At 42.2% G+C, this 13,440-nt stretch overlaps 1 pseudogene; it reads left to right on the top strand.

Moving 5' to 3' along the window:
* The first annotated feature begins 535 nt into the window (after window positions 1–535).
* Window positions 536–976, top strand: LOC123430189 (annotated as a pseudogene).
* Window positions 977–13,440: the final 12,464 nt, after the last annotated feature.

The raw sequence follows: 13,440 nt of genomic DNA, 5'->3' as shown, positions 1-13,440 counted from the left end.
TTTTGGGGCCATATAAATTTACTTTTTATCTAACGAGAGGGATCTCTGATAAACGAGCTATGATATGGAGTGGCTGTAGAATGTAGCCCTTGCTGTTTTTATTTGTGGCCCGTAGTCATTAGTACCATATAACCTGCAGAATATAGAGTCTTACTTATTAGAACAAAATAAAATGTACGAATCTATTAGACAGTGGGAGGATAAATTCCCTACTTATCCATGTAGGAGCAAAGGAAGAATGGGGATTGAAGTTAGGACTACTTTCACTTTTTGTGTCTAATGTTTCGAAGTTATTTTATTGTTGAGTTTTAATCAATCATTTGTATTGTCTTCATTCAATCTGCAGCAACATTTAGTTTATATTTTAGCAAGAATATGATTTCCCTTGATCTATAACATTACTTTCAGTCATGAGTTTTTTCTGCTTTACCTATAACATGTACTTATATAGTTACTGACTGCTGCAACCTTTATTTTGTTGATGGAGCAGATTTCTTGGAATTACATCTTTGCAAGCTAAATATTGTTGGAAGATATTAGACTTTGTTTCATACCATGGATTTTATTGAACCAGCATTAGCCTTAGATGAGATACATTATCAAGAGGGTTATAGAAATGGGTATGATGATGGCCTGGTATCTGGAAAGGAAGAGGCGAGGCAGGTTGGCTTAAAGAATGGTTTCTAGGTAGGCGAAGAACTGGGATTCTATCAGGGCTGCTTGGATGTGTGGATGTCAGTAATTCGCCTCGATCAAGATGCATTCTCAGCTCGGGTGAGGAAATACATGGAGCAACTAGCTGCACTTGTGAGCAACTATCCTTTGTCCGATCCAGAGGATGAGCAGCTTCAAGGCATGATGAGGGAGATACGGCTGAAATTCAGCGTTATCACAGGAAGCTTAGGAGCAAAACTGGGGTATGAAGGTCGCCCCACATCATCTGAGCAAGACATTGAGGATATGTAGCTTGTTTAGAATTATCACTCGCCACTTTGAACTTTGAAACTGATATTTGCTGCCAATATTGTTTTCTTTTGATTTTGTAATGATGTTCAGTTTCACATATTGTGCTGCCACTCGGATAACGGAGGATATCCGGAGCACTCTAGATGTATCTAACGTCCGCTGCAAAGTCTTCAAACTTGAGAGATTTTTGGGGTCACGTTGTTCATTATATATGTGGTCTTCTCCTTTCAAGATGAGATGATTTTCTTCACTGTATCTAGATGATTTTGGGAATACATGTTTTATACATTTTTTATAATAGTGCATAATTGTTGAATTGAGATCAAATTGAGCACATGATGTTGCCAATAACAGTGCCAGGGATGTTACAACATAGAATCTCAACCCGTACACCATTAGGGGCAAACGGTATTCACTAAATTACCATGTTACGGTAGAGAAAGTGCATTACAGAAGGTAGAATACACGTCGTACTAGAGTAGGGATATATGCTCGGTTATTGATACATGCTATTTTCATGTGGTGTAGGAGTAGCCGTGATACCGGCCTTATTTATATATAGAGATTTATATCTACTGGTGCTGTGCGGCGGCGTCAGCGGCAGCCCGAGGCGAGATCGCCTCATCAGGTTGTACTGCAGCAGCCTCTGCGGATCCGGCATCACCTCGTTGACGCCGTCGAGCGCGCGAAACCGCCCCGCCCAGGCTGCCAGCATGCTTAATTTCTGCTTCCAAATAGTATAGAACACCTTTTATTTCGCAAATGTCATGGTGTAACATGCTAGCAAATAATAATTGTCTGATGGCATGCCATATTTAAAGTGTTTTCAGTTTCAGACACACTCCCAGCAGGCCTTCCCTCTCAAAATAGATCTCTAAACTTGCTATTGATAGGTAGTATGATGATCCGAGATGCATCTCTGTTTGGTAGATACACCACATGAACAGATGGACAAAGAGGAGGAAAGAAGAACTAGCTAATGAAATCACGATGCAACTGCGAGCACCCATGTAAGGAATAATGCGGAAAAATGTCACATGCATATAACCACAATTATAAGAAGTTTCAAATTGTATGAAAGGTTATTTTAACTGCTCTAAATGTATTTACTGAGAAATTTTAAACTTACAGTCGGCTTGATCAAGTAGCCTGAATTTGAGGCCTCATGTATTAGATCTGTAGAATCAGCCGGTATTTGGCTGCAACCTTCATCTCAAAAATTAAATCATAATAACACTTTGGTTATTCAGACCCATTAAGACACAATTACTTTCAAATCGTTCAACTCCAACTGCACTTGTCAAAACTTCAGAACAGTACCATGCTACTAAGTTGGAACTTACGATATGCCACTCTCACCAACTTCCCAACCAAGACAAGATGGGAATGGTGGTGCCTATTTGATTAATTCTACGACCACTATATTATCAATTATCTTTAATCGTATCCATGCTGGTTCATTTAGAAAAATATTGATTTCTATGGTTTTGAAAATTGATGAGATATTGGATTTATTGATGGGGGAATTGTTTATTTGAATTTTCTATGTTTGTAGATTACCAGCAACAACAAGGCACGATGATGGCAAGTGGTGGAGGAGAGATTCAGCCATTTTAGCTATGCAATCGACCACTGAGTATTAGAAAATGTTCGTGAATTCATAATTATTCACAAATTTGAAAATGTTCACGATTTCAAACATGTGCACGAGTTTTAAAAATGTCTATGATTTCATGAAATTGAATGTGATAGTGTATCTCGGTGATGTAAAAAAATGAGTTCATGACTGTTGGAGATTATGATTATTTTTTCTCTCGTTGCAAAGCACGGGCCGTTTTGCTAGTACACTTGTGCTGGAGCGGCGTGCACATTTTTTTTCAAAACCTCTAGAGCTAGCGCTTTATGACGTGCAAAAAATTGTTATTCCCATGCTGTAAACTTATTTTAGCGCGCCCCGCGGTTACGCCCTGTTGGAGATGCTCTCAGCGCGGGACACGTGAGACGCTTGATTTGCTGTGATCGAACACTTCGAGCATGACCGACCAAAGATTCGTCCAGCATGCCTGCTATAAGCGTTTACTTTTTCTTTACTAATATTTATGGTTTTTCATTGTTACTTTTGTTTGTTCTTTCTCATTTTCCTGTCTCTTTTTCCATTTTAATTACTTTTTAATAAAATTTCAAAAATATTTGGATTAAAAATTTGTTCAGGGTTTTCAAGAAATATTTGTGTTCTCCAATTTTGTATTCAGAATTTCAAAAGAGTTTCCTGATTCCGAAATAGGTTCACAAATTCAAAAAATATGTTTGTGTTTTCAAATTTTTTTGGATCTTTCTTAAATTTTCGTGTCTTCAAAAGTTGTTCCAAATTTGAAAATATGTTCTTGTTTTCAATTTGATAGAAATTCACAATATTTGAGAATTTTCAAAAATGTTCACGGTTTCAAAAAAAGTGTTCAAAGCTTCAAAAAATGTTCATGTTTTAACAAAGAATTGTGTTTCCAATAAATATTTACTTTGATAAGAAAATATCCATATTTTTAAAATATATATTATAAAACCAACTAAAAACCAGGTAAGTATAGTTTGGGGGTCACTTCAGTGTCGGATTCGGTGGAGCGATAGCGCCGCTACAGTGCATGGTTGCAATAGTGGTCGGTTCCCCATAGTACATTGGTCGACAGTCATGGTTATCTTTTGCATCGGGGTCCTATTTGATGCAAAATACATCATATACGAGATCCCTACAAGTACTTGGGATGGTGTCGACGAACATACTATCCCGAAGGATCACTCCTGAAATAGCACCTGCTCTTCTCTCTTCCACCTCAACTCTCATCTTCTTCCTCCTCCTTGCTGTTTTTCCTTTTAGCACGCTCGTGCTTGTAATCACACTATTAAGTCTCCTCTAACTAGTTCATTTGAGTAAGAAGGAGATTGGGATCCTAACGTTAGCATAAGAGCCTTCTCACCATAATTTTCAAATTCGTCCAAAATTCTGCCAGATTCCCCCCATCCTTCATTCTACCTCCACAACCTTGGATCATGTCATCAAGGTCTACATAGACAAGATCCATGCATAGAGTAAGACACATAACAATGACATCCTTAGGCTTCTCTAGGACCTAGAGCCCTTGTTTCCTGGATTCAAAATGGTGGTTCCTTCTTCATATTTGGCGAGCACCATGGCATTATTCTCCAATGCTCGCCACACCATTGACACCAATGTCTTGCCAATGATGTCTCTTGCTCCACCACCAAGGCCCAGGAGGTCTGCGAGGCCATCCACGATGCGTCCTCTAACTGCATCACAATGGCACTCATCCCCTATTTGGCGGATGATCTGAACCAAGTCGTAACCACTCTTGGGGAATGTTGAACGGTAAACAAAAGTTTTCTAAGGACACCGAATATCTATCTATGAAGATGAACAACTACGAAAGGAGGAGTGTATCTACATAGCCTTGTAGATCGCTAAGCGGAAGTGTTAAGAAACGCGGTTGATGTAGTAATACATCTTCGCGATCCAATCACGACCCGTCCCGATCTATCGCCGAACGGATGATATCTGTGTGTTCAGCACACATACAACTCGATGATGTCTCCACCTCCTCGATTGAGCGAGCGAGGGTGAAGTAGTAGATGAGTTCTCCGGCAGCACAACGGCGTGGTGACGGTGGTGGTGGTGCGATCTCGGTAGGGATTCGCCAAGCACTACCGCAACACGACGAAGGAGAAGCACTATGAGAGAGAGAGATAGAGAGGAGGGCTGCTCCGTGGCTTACGGGGTGGCTGCCCTCCCTCTGCTCTCATATATATAGGGGGAGGGGTGGAGGAGGCCGACCCTAGGGTTTCCCCTAGTGTTTGGGCGATGGCCAAGGGGTAGCCTTGGCCCCCAAGGAAAGGGGGGGAGACGGCCACCCATGGGACAACCTAGCACTTGGTCGCATGGTCCTTAGGTGGAGAGGCGTCCAACGCACCAAGGGCTGGTGCGCCACCTCTCACAGCCCATGGGGCCTCCGGGGCACGTGGACCCTCCCGGTGGACCCGTGGAACAATTTTGGCAACTCCGTCACATTTCTGGCAAGTCCCAAAATTTATTCGGAACTCGAATAGCAACATCCCATATATCAATATTTACCTTAGGACTATTCTGAAGCTCCTCGTAATGTACGAGATATCATCCGGGACTCCGAACAACCTTCGGTTACTAACATACATAACTCTACAATACTATCTCATCATCGAACGTTAAGCGTGTGGACCCTACGTGTTCGAGAACTATATATACATGACCGAGACCCCTCTCCGGTCAATAACCAATAGCAAGACCTGGATACCCATATTGGTTCCTACATATTGTACGAAGATCTTTATCGGTCAAACCACGATGTCAAGGATTCAGTCAATCCCGTATGAAGTTCCCTTTGTCCATCGGTATGTTACTTGCCTGAGATTCGATCGTCGCTATATCCATACCTAGTTCAATCTATTTACCGACAAGTATCTGACTCGTTCTGTAATACAAGATCCCGTGACTAACTCCTTAGTCACATTGCTTGCATGCTTCTTGTGATGTTGTATTAGCGAGTAGGCCCAGAGATACCTCTCCATCATATGGAGTGACAAACCCCAGTCTCCATCCATACCGACTCAACAGACACACTCGAAGATACCTATAGAGCATCTTTATAATCACCCAGTTAGGTTGTGACGTTTGATACACACAAGGTATTCCTCCGGTGTCAGTGAGTTGCATGATCTCATGGTCTTAGGAACAGATACTTGACATGCAAAAAGCAATAGCAATAAACTTAATGATACGATCAAATGCTATGCTTACGATCGGGTCTTGTCCATCACATCATTCTCCTAATTATGTGATCCCGTTATCAAATGAAAACTCATGTATATGGATAGGAAAACATAACCATCTTTGATCAATGAGCTAGTCTAATAGAGGCTCACTAGGGCCACAGTGTTGTCTATGTATCCACACATGTATCTTAGTTTACAATCAATACGATTATAGCATGGATAATAAGCAATTATCATGAACAAGGAAATATGATAATAACCAATTTATTATTGTCTGTAGGTCATATTTCAACAACTACCACCATCATCAATGAGGTTCATGACGCGACCAACACCTGACAGTGCAGAAGACCGCTAGATCCCTCAGCGGGGTTCCTTGCATAGCTAGAAGTCACATAAATGAGGTCACACAGGGGGTTTACCTATGTTCAGGCCTCGATGGTGGAGTAATACCCTACGTCCTACTTTATGTTTTTATTGATGGTTGGTATGCCTCGTACGATGGATTAATATAGATGTATGATTCTATCTATACTTGTTTCTATGGGAGTAGATGGTAATGAGAGTCCTCTAGCCTCCCCTTATATAGACGATGGAGGGCAAGTGTTTTACATAGAGATATGCGATCTAGGTTGTCATCCTCAGCATCCTATGGACCAAGATGATCCAGAGAGATCTATCTCTTCCTCTAGTCTCCATGATATCGTTGGGTATAAGGTGGACCTTGTGGTCTTATTGAAGGGAACACTAGCAGGCTCCTTGCTGGTGAACCACCGTTGGTGTATGAAACCGTCAGTAGCCCCCTAGCACATCAAACGTCATAGAAAAGTGGATTTTGAGATCTTCAACGAGCTCTTTTCTTCGTAGTGCTTGGTTCAAAAGATTTCATTTGCCAGAGCTCTACGCGTTTTTAAATCCTGTGGTGGATGGCCTGCATTGAGGGCTTAGGGAGTATTCTTGATGTGAGTGGAGCTTTCGGATGGAGCCGCGAGAAATCGGAGCATGCCTCTACATGGACCAAAGAGTCGTGCCTCGGCCTTTGCCAAGTCTTGTCAAACAGGTTAGTGGTCCATTGGTTCCCCTTGTCATGATGGGTAGGCTTGGAGTTTTGCACCCAATCTCCAGAAATGGTAAGTACTGAGTAATGGGTTGCGTGTCGTGCCGTCGCGGTCATTTGTTCATAGCTTACCGTGGGGATTATAAATAGAGGGGAAAGAGGGGCAACCTCCCCCCTTCTCCTTTATTCTTCTCCCTACTTGTGATTCCGCTGAGCTTCTTGATCTCTGCCTTCGCCATAGCTACACACATGATGTTTGTGCTACTGGATTCGTCCCCTGAGTCCGACTGGATGTTGAGGTCAAAAGCCGGTGCGTCTTGAGGCCACCAAAAGAGATTTGTTCAAGAAACCCAGGACACCGACGGGAAGAAGAAGATGGGTGACATCAGCGAGTAACCGACAATGAAGAAGAAGGCCAATGAGAACACTAATAAGTAGTTTCCTTGGGCTACCTCGAAGGTGAAGGTTTGGAGGATGAAGGTGGAGGGATCATTTCCGGCGAACTTGACATATTAGATGCTCGTGAAGGGAGAAGTCCCTCCAGCGTTGTTCATTGAAGGGCGTGGCACAAGAGCTCGCTTTATGTCTCCGACCTCAGCATCAGTTTGCTGGAATTTATCGATGGGGCTCGGAGGAAACTTTGCTCCTAGTAGTCCCTTTATGTCCTTTCCAAGGACGCCCAATTGTTGGTTGATGCCACAATGTACCTGAAGAGCAACGACTTGGCAGGGATCCATATTTTGAGGACTGCGATGCAGTGCCACATAATCCTATGGCATGCCTCGGAGGAGCAGATGTATGCGTACAAAGGATAGAAGGATCCTTTGCCGATTTCTCCACACGTGCTCGAAGAGGAGGAGGACCGCGGTGAAATCGGTGTTCTGATCGACCTGAAAATGAGAACACCGATTTAACCTCTACAAAAGGTCTCCATGGAGGTTATAGTAGAGCCCTTCTGTCCTGGGGCTTTGCCAAATGAGGTAAGCTTCCTTCTCGCATTGGAGGACAGAACAAGTAGGCTGGGAAGACGAGGTAGGTGTGTCCACCATGATGAGGATGATTAGGCGGCCTCCCAAGAGGTGATCACCATGCCTGTGACCGCTCGGAAGGGTCCCATTTTTGGCGGTCCATTCATAAGATAAAGCATGAGATTTGCATGGAGATTTCATTTTCGATAGGGAATGGGGACGGGGTCCGATTTTGGTTGGACCCTTGGGTAGGAGAAACTCCTTTATGCTTAGGGTTTCCTCGCTTGTTTGCTATCCGTGGGAACCCCTCACTTCGAATTTCTGAGGCATTCTCCAATGGGCGGTGCAACATCATTTTTCGTCGCTCATTTAGGTCGAGAGAGAGGTTAGAATGGTCAGTTCTCTTGGCGACCATCCTAAGGACCTTAGAGTCTGCCCCAGACCGGGCTAACTGGCTTCTTTCCCCCTCGAGGGAGGTTTCAGCGGCCTCGTCTTATTGGGGGCAATGTCGGCGACCATTGCTTAAGCGGAGGGTACCCCTCTAGAAGGCACCTATTCCTATAAATATTAAGATATTTGTCTCACAGCTTTTGCGCCTTCCCTCAGAGACGGAGGTGCTCAAGAGGCTTGGCCGAGGTGATGGTCGTTGCCCCTTGTGTGGTGTCTTGGATAATGGTCTCCACATTTTCTTCTCTTGTACGACAGCTAGATTGAAGTGAAGCTTTGTTAGGGACTCCCTTGGGCTTGAGTGGAAGGCGCGGATCTTTCCACATTCCTCCAAGATAGGGCCTTGAGGCCCGGTAGACGCTGTCATCCGTTTTGGCTCATTTTCAGGGTGATCACATGGATACTTAGGACAACACGAAATAAGATGGTGATTGAGAGAGTCTTCCTCCGGCGTGCCTATGATGCTTTCTTTAAATTCTTTGCATTCTTGCAGCACTAGCACCTGCTATCTAGGCAGCGGGATCAGGAGCGCCATGGGAATATGTTGACGACCTTGTAGGTGTCGGCTCGTCGTCTTGCTACCCCGGCTTCGGCATGACTTGATGGCCACTTGGTAGTCTTTTTTACGCTTTCTCTCCTCTTTTCTTTTGGGCATGGATGTGTTGTGGCCCTAGCATACTATACCTTGATATCGTGACTATTGTTGTAGACCTGGTGAGTTGCTTTATTTATAAAGCGGGGCAAAAGCCTATTTCGAGAACAAGTAGGTTGAGGAGCACTCTTGAGGAGGGATTCACTAGTCCTTGCACGTAGTATATTGCATAAAACTACCACTTTTCGCGTCGTGGTTCCAACAAACTACCAAAAAATTGTTTGTGACTAATAAGTGGTAACTACCACTTCTCGCGTCGGACATCTCAAAAAACCCAAAACACCGGTTGGTAACATTTTAAACGGTTTTCTTACAGAACGAGCCCGCTAGTCAGGCCACGTCACCTTCACACGGGATGGTGATGCCGTTAACAGCCGTTAACGGACTAGGACGGTGTGGTTGGAACGTATCTTGGTTTGCTTGCCTCTCTCTCTCTTTCTCTCTCTCCCTCCCTCCCTCCCTCCCCCTCCCTCCCCCCCCTCTCTCTCTCTCTCTCTCCCTCTCTCTCTCTCTCTCTCTCTCTCTCTCTAGGCAGCGCCATTTTCTAGATGCAGTGGTCACTGCGGCCACCCACGCTAGATTCCCAGATCTCGTCGTCATTCCATGTGGCAAGGGTAGTGGCTAGATCCATCCATGCAGATAGTAAGCTTTCTCTTATAGTTTTTCTTTCTGTTTTTGTGAACTAGGGTTAGTATTTGTAGGCTTGATTTATTATTAGTGCTTGAACTATGAATGTCACGATTTGTTCACTTCTTTGATGATGAAGTATGGTAGTAGTGTAAATTATAGAAATGGAAAGTGAGAATTTTTACAAATTACTTGTTTAAATAGTGTGATCTTAGTGTAAATTACAGAAATCTTAATGATTCTACATTCTCCATAGATTTGATGATGAAGTATGGGAAGTGAGGCTACATTTCCAGGGTAGAGACAATATGGGAAGGAAGTTTTTCTTATCAGAAATTAATTACCTCACATTGTTATAAATGACTAAAGTAGAGGGCTATGGGGTGTATCTTTATTTTTCTTATGTTAAGGATGAGGGTAAGGGGCTGAAGGTGTTGAGGTTTTAGATGGTGATGAGAAAGTGGAGGTGATGGTACATTTGTTTGCTGAGAAGAAAGTATTGAACATAACAGTGAGAGAGGCTACTAACCCAAATCCAGCAAATGTAAACATGGACCACACTTTACTTGAAGAGCATATTCCTATAAGTCAAGTTGGTGAGCCTATTGTGTATAGTGTTTCCCAAGAAGGAGTCCTTTTCCTGCCTCAAATTCTACACATCCTCCATTTATTCCCGATGAACCATATCCTAACACACAGTACAGGTGTAATTCGAACAAGAGAAAATATCCTATAGAAAATGAAAATAAAGAAGCAGAAGATGAATATGAGGATTAGATGGACAAATCCTCTTCACACTTTGAGTCTTTGAGGGGTAATTATAGAGGGAAAAAAAATTCATACAACTATTGGTCTAGGGGAGAAGAAGAGGGGAAAGAAGGAACAAATAACAAATGTAGGGAAGAGGAAGAGATGGTTGAGTAGTATTTTTTGGAGTTGGTTCAGAAGCTGTAGAGATTTGGGGGGGGGGTTGGGAGGGGGAAATTCCTTCTGAAGAAGATGATGAAGAACATGCTTCAATTCAGGTGCAAAGTGTGGCACAGTGATAACCCACAAGTATAGGGGACCATGGCAGTCTTCATGGCTAGTATTTCACACTAATTTATTGATTTGACACGAGGGGAGCCAAAGAATATTTATTGGCCTTGATAGTTGAGTTGTCAATTCAATCATACTTGGGATATCTCTCTGCAGCAAGGATTTAGTAGCACATCAAATGGTAGTAGTAACAGTAACAGCGATAGCAACAATTTTGGTAATAATAGCAACTTAGTAGCAGGTGTGACAGTAACAGAAACAATAGTAACTTAGCAAGATTCTCTATATGTAAAGCGTAGGCACGTGGATCGGTGATGGATAATGATTAAGATGACATTGATCATGTAAAAGCTACACACTAGGGTGGCACAGAACTAGCTCAATTCATAAATATAGTGTAGGAATGTATTCCGTATATAGTCATACATGCTTGCGATAAGAGCTTGCACGACAACTTTTGTCCTACCCTCCTATGGCAGCAGGATCCTATTGGAAACTAAGGGATATTAACGCCTCCTTTTAATACAGAATTGGAACAAATCATTAACACATGGTCAATACACGAGCTCCTCAAACTTCGTCAATCACCAAAAAGAATCCCAATTATTGTCACCTTGGGTATGCGAATCATGACACAAAATAGGCAACTACAACTTGCAAGATAGGATCCAAATAACTCTTATATTCATGAAAAAATAGGTTCAGATCTGAAATGATGGCACTCGGGCCCTAGTGACAAGCATTAAGCATAATAAAGTCATAGTAACATCAATATCAGAACGTAGTGGATACTAGGGATCAAGCCCTATCAAACGTAACTCGATTACATGATATTCTCATCCAATCCCACCACCATCCAACAAGCCTACAAAGTAATTACTCACTCCCCATGGTGTTGATGGAGAAGGGTTGGTGATGATGAGCACGACGAATCCCCCTCTCCGGAGCCCCAAACAGACTCCAAATCAGCCCTCCGGAGGAAGAACAGGAGGTGGTGGCGGCTCCGTCGCGTGAAACACGATGAAAACTTCTCTCTAATTTTTTTCTCTAAAGATGTGATTTTATAGGACTGGAATTAGGGTCGGAGGAGCCATGTGGGCCCCACAAGACATGAGGGCGCGACCTGGGGGTTGTTGTCCTGTGCCCCCCTCGCAGCATTTCTCTAGCATGTCTTTTGATCCATAATTCACCATAAATCCCAGAAATAATTCATGAAATTTTTTGTTCGATTTTTATTTGTGCAAAAAAATAACACTAAGGTAGTTCCGCTGAAAACAACATCAGTCCGGGTTAGTTTCATTCAAATCATGCAACTTAGAGGTCAAAACCAGAGCAAAAATGTTTGGAAAAGTAGATAGTTGGAAATGTATCACACATAAATATGAACTAACGAGGAAAAAAGGCCCAACAAGCAGGTCACAGAGTGAGGCTCAACACATTAAGTTTGAAGATTACGTGCGTGAAGCTGATGAGTACTACTTTCCAGGTGCTGCGGCATTTCATATGAAGAAGAAGATGCACCTAGGTTGCCTTCTGGTAGGAAGAGAAATTTCAAGAAGAAGAAGAAGAAGGAGAGAATATGGCATGATTCCTCCAGGCCTGATGCAAATGGAAAATTTAGTATTCGTTTTTTGCTTTCAAAATGTAGTACAATTCAGAGAAGCATTGAGAAACTATCATATTAGGACACTCGGGAATTTTGAGTACCTTAAGAATGATCCATGTAGGATTATAGCTTGGTGCTCAAATAGAAAGCATGGTTGTGAGTTCTATATTAGTGCATCCAGGATTTCCCATGAGGCAACCTTTAGCATCAAGAAGATCAACCTTGACCACACATGTGGAGCAAGTGGAGAAAACACAAAGGTTACAGTGAACTGGGTTGCAAAGGTTACTGAGGATACTGTAAGATACAATCCTAGTGCAGATTTTGAGACTATACTCAATGGATATAGGCCTTTTATAGGTAAGTTTTTCTATTGTATATAGCTTTAAATAGTAATTGCATTATAAAATATTCTTATAATTTTCCTAAAATGTAAGGTTGTATGGATGCTTCATTAAACTTAGCACTAGGAAGCAAATATTGGCAGCAACAGGGAGTGGTGGCAACAACAACATATTCCCTATTGCCTTTGGCGTTATTGAGAAGGAGGAGATATTGAGTTGGACTTGGTTTCTAACTTAGTTGAGGACTATAGTTGGCAGTGGCAACAAGTTTGGTACCTACACAATTATGTCAGATAGACAAAAATTACAAGTACTTAGCAAGTACTTTTGCTTCATGTTATCACTACTTTTGTTTCTTTTTATCACTACTTTTGCTTTATGTTATCACTAATTTTGCTTCATGTTATCACTAACTTTACTTCAGGGGTTTTTGAATGCAATAAATGATGTATTTCCTAATTCACCTCAAAGATTTTGTCTGACACACATATATGAGAACTTCCAATCATCTAGGTTTAGAGGGGAAGAATTGAAGAAACATTTAGACCAGGCTACATATTCTTTCACTAAGCATGTTCATGAATTGGGCATGCTAGCTTTGAATAAGGAGAGTGAGGATGCATGGAAGTTATTGTCCAACATACCAGTCCATACGTGGGCTAGGCATATAATGGATACTATGTGCAAGACGAACCTTGTTGTAAACAATCTTAGTGAAGTTTTCAACAAGATGATATTGGATGTTAGGAATAAGCCCATTAGTACATTGATAGAAGTAATAAGAAAGAAACTAATGATCAAGTTTCAAAAGATAAGGGAGAAGACACAGGCATGTAGGTGGCATACCACACCCACATACTCTGAGATTCTGGATGAGGCCAAGAAGTGTGCTAAATATTGTGATGCATATATGGCTG

The sequence above is a fragment of the Hordeum vulgare genome, chromosome 2H (assembly GCF_904849725.1).
Source record: "Hordeum vulgare subsp. vulgare chromosome 2H, MorexV3_pseudomolecules_assembly, whole genome shotgun sequence".
Taxonomy (NCBI): Eukaryota; Viridiplantae; Streptophyta; class Magnoliopsida; order Poales; family Poaceae; genus Hordeum; species Hordeum vulgare.
The sequence above is the reverse complement of the archived record's forward strand: the minus strand, read 5'-3'. Positions and strand labels throughout refer to the sequence as shown.